The sequence below is a fragment of the Maylandia zebra genome, linkage group LG2, assembly GCF_041146795.1.
Source record: "Maylandia zebra isolate NMK-2024a linkage group LG2, Mzebra_GT3a, whole genome shotgun sequence".
Lineage (NCBI taxonomy): Eukaryota > Metazoa > Chordata > Actinopteri > Cichliformes > Cichlidae > Maylandia > Maylandia zebra.
This window is the reverse complement of record NC_135168.1, coordinates 37,764,910-37,778,447: the sequence shown is the minus strand read 5'-3', so window position 1 is coordinate 37,778,447 and position 13,538 is coordinate 37,764,910. Positions and strand designations below refer to the sequence as shown.

General features: G+C 40.9%; 1 long non-coding RNA gene across 1 annotated transcript; it reads right to left on the bottom strand.

The window, feature by feature from the left end:
• Positions 1-9,217: 9,217 nt before the first annotated feature.
• Positions 9,218-12,732, bottom strand: LOC143422031 (uncharacterized). The gene is made up of 2 exons (XR_013101629.1): positions 10,255-12,732; positions 9,218-10,158 (listed from the first exon to the last, which is right to left on the bottom strand). It is a non-coding gene; the product is annotated as an uncharacterized LOC143422031 (long non-coding RNA).
• Between the last annotated feature and the right edge of the window lie 806 nt (positions 12,733-13,538).

Here is a 13,538-nt window from a genome sequence, read left to right as displayed (position 1 = left end):
GTCAGATCGCAGTTCTTTTACTTGACCACGTCTGGCAATAAAGCGACGAAGGGCATTGATAAAAGAGTCTGTGTCCAGTGATGATGCCATTTCAATATGAATGGCTCTTGACGCTAAACATGTGAATATCACACCATAGCATTTTACAGTAGTCCTTCCACGTTTCACTAGAAACGGTCCGAAATAGTCCACTCCGACATACGTGAATGGTGGTTCATCAGGAGTTACTCTGTGTAGGGGCAGGTCTGCCATTTGTTGTTGTCCTGGTGGGGCATTTACGCGCCGACACACAATGCATTTAGCCACAATTTTTCTTATAGGTACTGTGACACCTGAAATCCAGTATTTTTGACGCAGTTTAGATAACATGTGGTTACGACCTCCATGACCCACCGCTTCATGGACATGTTGAAGGATTAGGTTAGAAATGTGGAAGTCTTTGGCCAGAATAACAGGATGTTTTCTCTCTTCTGGCATTGCAGTTCTACTGAGTCGTCCACCAACTCTCAACACACCTTCTTCCAGGATGGGAGTAAGTTTATAAATGTGACTGGTTCTCTTAACATTCGATCCTTTTGTTAAACAGGAGATTTCATCAGCAAACCGCTTCCTTTGACAAAAGGAGATTATAGCCATTTCAGCGCTAATCAGCTCCTCAACTTTGAGACTGCTCGTGTCCAGACAGTGTTTCTTCATTTGAAGTTCAAGATTTTGTTCAGGATCATGTTTAATCTGTAGTTTTCTTTTACTGTAATGTAGAAGCAGTTTTTTAACTCTCAGAATCCATGCTACTGCACGCTTCAGCCGAGTCCAGGATGAAAAATACTGAATGAAGTGAGAAACCGGATCCATTTCTTGTGACGTCTGAACAGCATTCACTGTTGTTTTAATTTCTGCATCGCTTGATGAGAGTTGTTTCACTTCATCAGGATTCTGAGGCCACTCCTCTTGTGGTAGTAGAAGAAATGGAGGTCCAGAGAGCCAAGTTTGTTTATTTTTCAAAAAGGATTGTACTGTTAAACCTCGAGAAGCCAAATCTGCTGGATTGTTATCCGTGTCCACATATCTCCATTGTTGAGGATTTGAAACTTTGACAATCTCAGAAACTCTGTTGGCGACGAAAGTGCGGAACCTTGTTGTTTTATTGTTGATATAATTTAGTACAGAGGTGCTGTCAGTCCAAAATACTGAGTCCTTCAGTTCCATCTGCAGCTCCTTCTTCCACATTACATCCATTCTGCTTGCTAAGGTGGCAGCAGTTAACTCCATTCGAGGGATTGTAACTGGTTTTAAAGGAGCAACACGTGCCTTTCCCATAATGAATGCACAGCGTGCCTGGTCTCGTTCGTTCTTTAGTAACAAATAAGTCAATGTTCCATAGCTGTCCTCAGATGCATCTGCGAAATGATGCAACTGAGCAGTTTTTACAGTTCCAAAACTGTTGGTTTTAAAACAACGATCAACCTTGAACTCCTCCAGCTTGTAGAGCTCTTGCATCCAAATAGTCCATTCCTGTATAACCGCATCAGGTAATGCATCATCCCATCCAATCTTTTTTCGACACAGATTTTGCAGAATCTTTTTAGCAGTTAAGATTACTGGTGCCAACATTCCTAAAGGGTCATAAACAGAGCTGACTACAGAAAGGATGCCACGTCTTGTCAAAGGTCGATCTCTTAGAGTGATTCTGAACTTGAAAACGTCAGACTCCACACACCATTGAACGCCCAAAACTCTTTCCACCGGAAGTTCATCACTGATCAAGTCTAGATCCTTTATTTTGCTTGCTCTGTTACTTTCAGGTATTACAGCCAACACATTACGACTGTTACTTATCCATTTGTTCAGTGGAAAGCCTCCTTTCAAGCATATGGCACAGAGTTCATGATAGAGATCGATCGCATCCTCTTCTGTGGCTGCTGAGACGAGACAATAGTCGACGTAAAAGTTGTTCAACATTGCATCCACGGCTTGAAGGCTAAACTGTTGTTTATGATCTTCAGCACATTTCCTTAGTGCAAAATTTGCACAACTTGGAGATGAAGTTGCTCCAAACACATGTACTGTCATCCTGTATTCAACCATGGCTTGAGTGTAATCTCCGTTGGGCCACCAAAGGAATCTCAACATATCTCGATCCTCCTCTGGTATTTTAACCTGGTGAAACATGGCCTTAATGTCTGCAGCAATGACAACAGGTTCTTTACGAAATCTTGTCAGAACTCCAATTAACGTGCTGGTCAAGTCTGGACCTTGTAAGAGCTTGCTATTTAGCGACACTCCTTGATACTTGACTCCACAGTCAAACACCACTCTAAGGGTTTTCTTTTGCGGATGCAGAACACCATGGTGCGGCAAATACCATTTCCTGCCATCTGTCCGTTCTAAGTTGTCTTCTGGTACCTTTTCTGCATAACCTTCAGAGATCATATCTGACATAAAGCTGTTATAGTCCTGCAGAAAAGTAGCGTTCTTCATAAGTCTTTTCTTCAGATTCTGAAGGCGTTGTTCAGCGACACTTTTATTATCTGGCATGCAGACCTTTAAGTCTTTCAATGGGAGTCCAATATAATAATGACCATTATGTAGCTTAGCAGTATTGGAAACTTTATCCAAAAACTGTTGGTCTTCCTTAGAAGGTTCTTTCTCATCTCTGGCACACTCTGGAAAATCAGTTTTAAACTGCTGATTCCACAGCTCATCAAGTTTCACCACTGAAACTCTATTGACACTTATCTGTGGCTGATTGTGAACTTCAGTTTGAGTCTCACCCAAAGGTCCGTTCACTGTCCAGCCAAGGACAGTTTTAACAGCATACGGTCCGTCTCCAACACTTCTAATGACATCCAGTGGTTCCAGAGCCTTTGGCACATTCGAGCCAATTAGCAAATCAATTTCAGAGTCAATTTCTGGCAGATGTACAGACTTCAAATATGGCCACCGGAGTATATCGTTCTGGTGAGGAATGTTTCCTTTATGGACAGGGATAGTGAACTGAGTATAAAGAATGGGAAGATCACAAAACTCGTTTCCGTCTAGTCCAGCAACTTCTAAATCTGCAATAATATCCGTTTCAACAACCTTATTCTGTCCCATAGTTCTCAGCAGAATGTTGGATCTTCTTCCATGAATTTTCAGCTTATTCATCAGCTTTACTGTACAAAATGATGCAGTGCTGCCTGGGTCAAGAAATGCATAGGTGTACAATGTTACATTTCCTTTCTTGGCCTTAACTTTCACAGGCACGATTGAAAGTTTGAATTCATCTTTACCGGCCCCAGTAAGAGCACTGGTCTGAATAGAGACTATGGCACGATTTTGAGTTTGTTCCTTTGATTCTTGTTCTTTACTCATTGTCTTTTGATAGATGTGTAACATTTGAGGATGCTTTAAGCCACACGTCTTGCACCTGAGGCGCTTTTTGCAGTCTCTACTAATGTGACCTTTACAAAGACATCCAAAACAGACTCCATTCTCTTTTAGAAAAGTGATTCTGTCTTTTTGCGTTTTTCTTTCCAGCTCTTGACAATTTTCTAAGGTATGTTCACCTTTGCAAAACAAGCAACTCCTCATTTGTGTTATTCTTTCCTTTTCCTTAACTTTGTTATTTTCTTTTTCAGATGCCATCACAGAGGTAGCAAAAGAACTTTCTTTGAATCTTGTGTGAGTTTGAGACTCAAGTTTTCTTGTGTCTCTATTTGTCGTGCAGATATCCTTGATGTCCCCAAACACTGGGTCAGATGCGATCTTAACTTGTTTTTCTAAAAACTCCACAAGATCCTTAAATGTAGCTTGTCGATTACACTTCTCATGGAAATAACAGACTGCAGTTCTCCACTTATCTCTCTGCCTGTAGGGAAGTTTCTTTGTTATAGCTAACATGTTGGCAGGCATGTCAAGCTCCTGCATATAACTGAGATCTTCCATAGCATTGCAACAGCCTCTTAGGAATATTGTGTAAGCTTGAAGAGCTTTCGTGTCCTCTGCTTTTATTGAAGACCAAGCAAGTGCTTTGCTCATGTAAGCCGTGGCAAGTTTATGTTCATTCCCAAAATGCTGCCGTAATAAACACTTCGCCTTTCTGAATCCTGCTTCTGAAGTCATGTGTAGGCAACTTCTTACAAGTTCTCTTGGTTGACCCTTTGTGTGTTGTTCCAAATAATAAAGACAATCTCCAGGGTTTTTATTTCTGCTTTCAATGTTGTGTTCAAACGATTTAATAAAAGTCTGGTACTGAAGTGGATCTCCATCAAAAACTGGGATCTCCTTTTTAGGTAATGAAGAAAGACTATGTTGTTGGATTAATAAAGCAGTGAGTTCGTTTTGCTTACTCATGACAGATACGATGTTACAGTCTTCTTCATGACTAGAAAGTTGAGAAGATGCATGTTTATTTTCACGTGAATTTCTAATGTCTGAGTGATATGTCAAGGGATCTTCAGAAAGAGTCTGAGGTTGTATTGGAACTCTGCCTATGGTTAAGAGAGATTGTGAGTCTGCAACATTATGCTCCCTAAAGATATGCACATGTTGCCTTTCATGTACAGGAGTATCCGGACTAGTATTCAACACTTGAGTTACCTTCTGTCCCTTTTCAAAATATGACTCCATACCATCTGATATTTTTGATAGTTTACTTTTAATACTGGATCCTTTTGAGCCTTTCAGTACTTTCATTTTTGCAACCGTGGCAGCTATATTTGTTTCCAGCTCCAGTTGCTCCCGCTGTCTCCTTAACTGTGCTTCACGTTCCTCCAAGGCATGTTTATCCTTAAGCAGTTTTTGCCTTACCATCAGAGCAGCTGCTTCAGCTTCAGCCATTATTCGTGCTGATGTTGTACTTGATGCTCTGGAGTTTGAGCTTGAAGAACTGATTTTACTCTTTTTGCTTCCTACGTTTGAAACACTGTCACCTGGCTGTATTTCATCTTGTATGTCAGAATTTGTTTTAACCTGCTTTGGGGATGTTAAGATGTTATTTTTATCATTTGTGGAAGAAACCGTCTCCTTTGATAAAACAGGCTCAGCAGAAACAGGCACATCCAAAGTAACAGCAGTAGGCACTTTCTCAGCTTCATTGTCTTTTTCCATAAAAGGTCTTCCAGCTTCAAGAAGCCACCGTTTCACATCTTCAACAAAATCATCATTACATTTTGTTATGCGTCCAAACCAGTCAATATGAGCATCTTGTTCATCTTTAGGAATCAATAAAATGAATGCATCATGAACAGTTTTGGCATTTTTATACAAATCATTCAGTTTTTCCAAGTTAAGCAGCACAGCTTTTGCATTGTCATCCTTGTTCATCAATTCTTTAATATCACGAGTTAACCCTTTAATCTTGTTAACATGAGCTTTTCGCTCTTTCTGCAAAGTTTCCATTTTAAAAGCAAGCGCTTTAGCCGTCAGTTTCGCAGATCTTTTTTTCTTCCAGTTCATGTTCGGCTTCTTTTATTTCACTCATCGTCACTTTTTCACATGCATCAAAACAACATTATATTCCACAGCTTCAAAGATAGACCACAGCCAATACTTTTCTTCCGTGTAAACCATTGCGCAGCAGCGTCACAGGCTGTCAAAACCAGAGCAGAGTCCTCCAGCTTGCCAAATCAAGCACACGCACGCACACAACGCAGATCAAACCAATGTCCCCAATGGACAAGCGATGACACTTACAAACTGTGTTCAAAACATCCAATAATACACAGAGTGAATCCGCGTGTCCTACCGCTTCTGAAGTGTCTGTTGCGCTGCGTTCCACCATGCCAGTGTGACGGTGCCGTTTCCAATTACTCATTTGAGAACTGCGTCCACTCATCTGACATCTCCGTGACTCCAAAACGTATGTCCAAAAATCCTCTTCATTGTTTCGATGCGTGCAATAAAAGACAAGGGTTTTCTGTTGACTAAATGTTGCGACTTTCATCCGTAAATAAAGCCGCGGCCGGCTGAGTTGGTTGTGTCCCTGTGACGCGCCTCCAATAATCCACAATGAGTCGAACTTGTACTTTGCGCATTTATTTTAAGAACAAAACAAGAACAAACATTTGCGCTTTCAATCAATTTCCAACTAGCGCATGGATTAACTGGTGTGCCAAAAAATGACGGTCAACAGAAAAGTTTGCCCACAAACCACTCACCCAACACATCTGCTGCGAACACCGACATCAGGTAAATAGACTGTGACCACACCCACATACCATCACCTGAGACGCAGGTAAAGCTATACACCTGTGCCACCAAAACAAAAAAGGAAAAACATAAACATTGACTTTGGCTCTTACATCCACAGTGTTACATCTGAGTACTTAGGAAACCTTACAGCTGAGTAATGTGTGAGCAGATGCAATTAATTTTTGGTCTGTCTTCATTCAGTCTTACTGAGATTGACTATTTTTCCTTGCTGAGCAGTCTCGCTGTAATATGGAAGTTTGATTTGTGGTGGAGCTGTAATCTGCAAATACAGTCTACATCTCCACCTGTTCATTTATTTTTGAGGCTGTTCATTGGTTTCCTTGGGTGCCTTGCAAAAGGTGCTTACACCTCTGTTGCGGTGGTTATGTTATTCATACTACACACAGGTACTCTCTAGTATAATATGTATATGCAGTGTTTCATTTTGCAGTATACTGCAATGATTGTCCTTCAAGGTAATTTGAACCATCAGACACTTAATACCCTTTGAATTTTTTTTCTGCGCCAGTTTGAAGTTTGAACATTTCCAGTTTAGAAATATCTTTATTTATAGAAGGAAAACTAAACTAAAATCAGTCTTTATTTGACAAGCATATGCTGGCATCCATGAAAGAGTGAAATTTAGACGCAGACACTCTCCCATGATGCCAGTGGTTTTACTTGGAACCCCTGTTGGTAATGACACATGCGGTTTTTCAAACCTTAGCTCATGATTAATAGTAGGTAGGTCAGCTACCACCTCCATAGAGAACAACCTCCATTAGGGTGTAAATAGCTGGGACTCTTCACCTTTTTGTTTTTCAAGCTGAACAAACCTCTTGGATGAGAAGTGAAATGTTTTAAAGGAGTCCAGCTGCCTCTCTTAAGACAAACATGACCTGATTGACTAGGAACCTACACAGACATGGTGTCAGCATGTCTTGTAGATTTCAAACGACATGCAGATAATATAAAGACTGTATCCAGTCTTTGTTTATCTTGGGTCTGTGTTTGTGTCCTTCCTGGCAGATAGAACAGTTCATTTTACCTGAGATTTACTGCTTAAAGCACATATGATAAAACACTAAATGGATCCAGGCAATCAAGATTTGAGACTTGCAACATAGGAAAAGACCAGACCTATATGTTAGTGTTTTTAGAAAGGACGCAAAAGTAAAGATGAAAGCCAAACTAAAAAAACAAAACTTTTCCCACCGCTTTGTGAGTAGTTGGCATCCAACATGCAAACTGCAGATGACTATGGCAATCTGATTGCAACCAAAGCAATCACAATTATGTTTTTGGTGCAGCAGACCCTGATTTCACCTGGCAACCACCACAAACCAGTGGCTTTACCCCCAAAGTTGCCAGGGGTGTGCAGCGCTGTGGTCCATTGATCACCTCTCCGGTTTGAGCCTGTCCAAACACATGCTTGTCAATTGGTGATTCTAAAGTGCCTGTTGGTGTGATGGAAGTATTTAAAAAAGTGACGACAGGGTGTGGGGACGGGAGCTGAGCCGAGGAAGCATTCATGCATCAAATAGCAAGAGAGTGAGGGGAACACCAGGGAGGATGACAACAAAACTAAAACAGGGAGCTAAGAACTTCACTACTGTATGTTTTCAATGTTTTTGTCACTTTTTACGGAATCAAACTCAAAGTAAGCTTTAAACCCTGCATGGTCGTACTCTCTCCTGCACTCCATATTATCCTTTGTTGATCTACACACGTCTGTTGCTGCCACGGACGTCGCAAGCTTGTACGTCATTGTCATGAGACACTCTCACAAAGAAAATGACGAGGATTAGTAACACAGTAATGTAGCCTGCTTACAGGAAAGTAACAGTAATCTAATTACCTTTTTTGCAATAGTAATCCCTTACTTTACTCGCTACTTGAAAAAAGAAATCAGACTATGCGGTGTTGCCCATCTCTGGTCCACATACAGAAAGTATCACAGAAAGATTTAAGGTATCGTGCCACATTTGACCTCTGACCTCTTGTTCATGGTTAGTAAATTAAGAGTCAAAGTGAAAGACAAATTTGAAACTTTGTTACTTACTACCGTTGTTTGGAATAGATAGGAATATAGGGAATTATATATTTTTATTTAAAGACAGGACTCACATGTTTTCATTTCTAGTCTTTAAAACCTGTCTCTATCCATCTAGTATTAATTCTTTCTGGGAAACAAGTATGTATATTATGCACACACACAAACACACATGCAGCTATTACCTATTTCTTGTTTTTATACCTAAGATGAATTATTGTTGAATGAAGACATTTTTCAAACACATGTAAAATGTGGGCAATTGTGTTTATTGGGTAAAGGAAAAGGCAGAAGGGGGAAAAGGGAGGATAGAAAGAATGAAAGAGAGAGAGAGAGGAGAGAAAACCCCAACAATCCCCTCTGAGCAAGCACCAGGCGACAGTGGATAGGAAAAACTCCTTTTAAAGTGAAAGAAACCTAAAGGAGAAACCTATGGCAGAACCAGGCTCAGGAGGGGGCAGTCAACTGCCGGGACTGGTCGGGGGGTGAGGGTGAAAAAAGAATAAGGAGGGAGGGGAAGGGGGGAAATGAAGATGGAATAGAGGTGGAGGAAGACGAGGTTACATCAGGTGAGAAGCAGCAGTGCCCCTCCTCTAGAACCAGTGGAAGCGTTTTTTCTTCTTTTTCAGATACTCTTCCACGAGCACTTTTTTCTCAATGATGAGGGTTTTCAGCTCATCGATTGTTTCTGCATTTTCTTTCTCAAGTTTGTTGCATCTTTTCACCATGTCTTCTAATTGTTCTTGTTTTTCTTTAAGCTTGTCTTTCAGTTCTTTAACTGTTGCCTCCTCTATTCGCTTTGCCTTGTGCACATCTGTGTGCATGTCTTCCAGCTGCTGGTTTCTCTTCTGGATATCTTGAAGTCTACACTGCAGGTCTTTATGTGTTTTCTGTTGTTCTTGCTTTTGCACCTGGATTTCAGTGTTTTTGTGCTTCAAGGTTGTCATGATTCGAGTTTTGAGGAGAAGACAAACGACTGCATAGTCTCAGTAGATGTCAGAATAGTGATTTTTATTATACATATGTACATATGGGGAAGATGAGCATCACAAGCCTTTTAGAGCCGATCTCCCCCGAACAAGCATCTCACAAGGCTTTTATTACAATGATGACGTCAAGTCACATGATAAGTATCAGTCAGTTCTCAGAACTCAGGAAGTTCCCCTCACTCCACAAGTTCTCCTTATAAGGCCTCCAGATGTTTCCACTCAGCCCAGCACTCAGAGAAAACCAGTGTGTGTGGTGTGTATATCTATTCGTGTCTATTGTGAAAGTATATCTATCAGAAAACTGTCCTCAGACGACCCTCCTATTCTTACTAAGTGTGTGTGTACACATTCATGTGTTATATAAGAGCGTGCATGTACTTTAAAGGCCTGTGTACGTGCAGAACTGAACATAGAACTAAGGCAGGGTCCACCAGGACCCACAGGCTTCTGAGTGGTTACAGAACTGTGAAACAGCTTTAAGCAAATAACATGAATAGTACAGAACAACAATAGACTGATTAAAGTACTGATAATCTGTGTAGATTAATGTTAACATAGATGTGGTTCAAAGATTATTCTGTCAACTGGTTCAACAATGGTAAATGATTAATGATTGATACTTCTGATTATAACTGTGATCATAAAAATACAAAATAAAATATCTCCTGGTCACATTCCTCCTCTTTGGGCTGGCTTGCCAGCCCAACTCACACCAGGATTTATTCCCAAACCAAACAAACACGTTATGACACTTATCAACCCCAACACCTCCGTTGTTTTCCAATTTTCCCACAACCCAGCTGTTCTTTTAGCTTCAGACTCGAGTTTTAGCCTGTCACGCTTCAGGCCCCTTTACCACCTCCTCTTGGAGTGAAGAAACGCCCTCGGATTCTTCTTTCTTCGACTTCCGGGGTTAGACCACCCTTCAGTCGTTACACAGATCTGGGGATTATTCTGCCCCACTTTCAAACAAAGATCTGTGTGTTTGTTGTCCGTTGTCACCGCCGTGTCCCCCTTTTTGCCAAAAGCCTCTCGAACCTCGTTGGTCTCTGGTGTTCCTAGTTTTCGCCAACCCCTTCCTGGTTATCGTTGTGGTTATGGGATCCATCTTCTCAAGGAGCCCCAAGGCCATGACACTTGACCCCAGTTGCTGTGAAGGGTCCCCATATCTCCATGTCCCCGTCTGGTGTCTGTTCCCTTCTCTGCAAGAGACAGAAAGCCAACACCTCTCCTGCGCTGGCTCTCCTAACCTAATGTTGTTGACTTTGTTTATTCCAATCCTATGCCATGCTTATGTGTGTAAGCGTGCATGCACTTAACCCTCTGCACGTGAAGTCAATAGCTCCAATATATCAATCCGATCCGTTGTCGGATGAAGCTTTTGACCTTCACAGACTAAGTGCCAGCTCCTTATAAGCTCATTTGCAATGTGTGTATAAAAATGAACAACAGACCTCAAACAAATTGGGCGTTCTCAATTCCAACTTAAGTGTAGTACTCAGTTTCTGATCATCTAATTATGCTTCTCACTCGTTCCCTAAATTGTCTAGAAACCTTTAATTTGCCATACCTAAATTATTAAAACACAGACCAAATCATAGACCCCCTATATAGCTTTTGCCTTTATGAGCACACTTCAATAATGAGCAACAACCTGCAATCTGTACCAAAAATCTTCATGGTCACACCTGCAATTAAAGATCAAATGCACTTTATACCTGTTTTAGTTCTTCCTTATATAGACCCTCCTCAGTTTCAGGTTAGTTGCGATTAGTCTCAATTAATCGTTCTAGTTGTATTTTGCAATTCAGCTAAAAAGCAAACCTGTTAAAGCAAACAGCTTATTTACAACCACCTGCAAATCATAAGAGTATTAAAAGATTCAGCACAACAGACAAGTATCATGTTCAGGTTTCTCCAATCATTAAATCACTTTTATTGCCACAATTTGTTTTATTCACACTTGGGCAATATTACTCCAAGAGAGAGAGAGAGAGAGAGAGAGAGAGAGAGCCCCTAATGGCCAGTTAGTGGGCTCTAGGTTAAACTGTCCCCAAATTAGTTATTTGTTATTATTACTTGTTTTCATGTCACTTGTCTGTTTTCTACTGCACCCTTCTCACGCATTCTTAACAAAGCAAAGCAAACATTAGCAGCACATTGACCGCAGTCAGGCATCCACATCCCATAGGTGCTATAAAAACATTTCCTGTAAAAGAATCACAGTTTTCAAGACAGGGTGTGTCTCACCCAACACTCTCACCAAAATACAGTGTAATAGCATCACCAACTCCTAACCCATAAACACCGTTTCTTCACACATCCGCCCAGAAATCCTGTAATAGAAAAACATTAAAAACTGTAACCCTGTAGGGAAGAAAATGTAAATGGTAACGCTGCGCAGTTACCTCTGTAAACAACACAAGACACAAAAATGGCATTTACAGGTTCACTCATCCTCGAATATTTTGTCATCCTTCTACTCCTGTAAAAAGAAACACACATAAATTCATCCACCCTTTTATCCTATCTAGGTGGAGGTGGTTAACCTTGAGTCATGGTCAAGTCTTGTCATCTTTTACCAGTCAGTCCGTTTGTTTTTATTTCCAGTCTTTCATCCATTCATCCATTCATTCATTTCTTTCTTTCTTTGCTGATAGTGAAACCTGTCGTCGCATTTAGATTTCCGCCCTCAGCAAAATGACGTCATCTCAAAAAGAAAACAAGAACTTGAATTTGGATTACCTCGCTGAATCCTTTTTTAGACAGGGACTCTCGTTTCTAATTGTCCCCACAAGTGTTTCCTCCAGAACCCATTTCAATGCGGAGAAACTCACTTACAACAATTTTCTCGCCGACGTGTAATGCTTGTAATTTCCGATGTGCAGATCTGCTTAAAGAAAAGATTCACAAACAAAAATCAGTGCACTGTTCAAAATATAAAACAAAATAAAATGAAAGATAACAAAAACAAAAATACCAACGCCCGGGTCTTAGGACTTGTCACTGAATATTCCTCCCATCAATAAAGATACCCACCTAAACCTACACAGAGTCAAATCAACACCACCTCAACCTTTTCATATTCATAAACCTATATGTTTTGCATTCGTGAAACAAAATAGAACCGTTTCCATATTAAGTAATTTGAGCTCTTGAAATGTTTTAATTCTCTTAATTCTGCCAGTTTATTTCAACACTTATTCAATGACTTTTATTCAACTGCTACTTGGTCACTCAAATTTTACCTGTTCAACTTGCCTAGGGTTCAACAAAGTCTAGATCCCCGTTATCATGAAACTTAAACGGGTGTACGATGATTTACTTACAGTAATTTAGAATCATCACTCAACCTAGCTCTACTACTGGCACTGCGTGACTTTTCTCACACTGGAAACCAGAATTTAGTACAGAACTTTAATACCTCAGGCAATCGTGTTCAAGGGCTGCCCCCCCTTTCTCTTCTTCTTTGTCCGTGTGTTCCTCCTTTTATTAAGTCTCCATCACAATGATGTGGCGCTCCGCTCTGAAATAAGACTCACACTGTTAATTCATCGTTTTCACTCTGCACCACTGCTCAGGCTGTTTTCTTTTCTTTTTAGTGTACAGTAAACAATTAAGTCGAGGCCTTAAGCCCCAGATATCTCGTACAGGCATCGTTTTCATAACCAAACCGCTCCGGACTCTGCTCCCCAGACCACACAAATGCCCTCTGGGCTTATTATTGTAACAGATTCCATATTTGAATTTGTTGTGTGCAGCATTGAGCCTTTGTCAGTAAAGCATTCTTCATTGCAGCAGCTTGGAGCATTGTGTGTCACTTCTTAGTGAATTAAATCAACATTTTGATTTTGGTGCATGGGTATGTATCAGTTTTCACTCCCTCAACGAGTGCATAAGTGTTCATGTGTGTGTTTGTCTTCATTCTAAGTCGGCGCATGCAGAAGTGTGTGTTCGTGTGTTGGTGTATGTTTGTGTTCATCACCTTCCTGTTCTGTAGTTTAGGTAAACCAGCGGCCTGAAGCATGCCCTGGGGTCCTCCCCTCCTCTTTGGGTCTGTTTGCATCCGTTGTTGCAGCTGCCTGCATCTTCTCCTTGTAACTTGACCCTTTTGCTTCTGTAACTCTTTCAGGGTTTACTCCTGCTGTTGGAGCTTTGCGTCAAGTCTGACGACCTCCTGCTCCAGCAAGCTTCCGCCTGATTTCAAGTCCTGTACGTGAAACTCCAAGTCTGACTGATGAGTTCAATTAGCAGCCAGCTCCTCCGGAGCCATGCTCAATTTCTGCTCTGATGCCTTGAGCTCTTACTGAGGGCAAAAACCT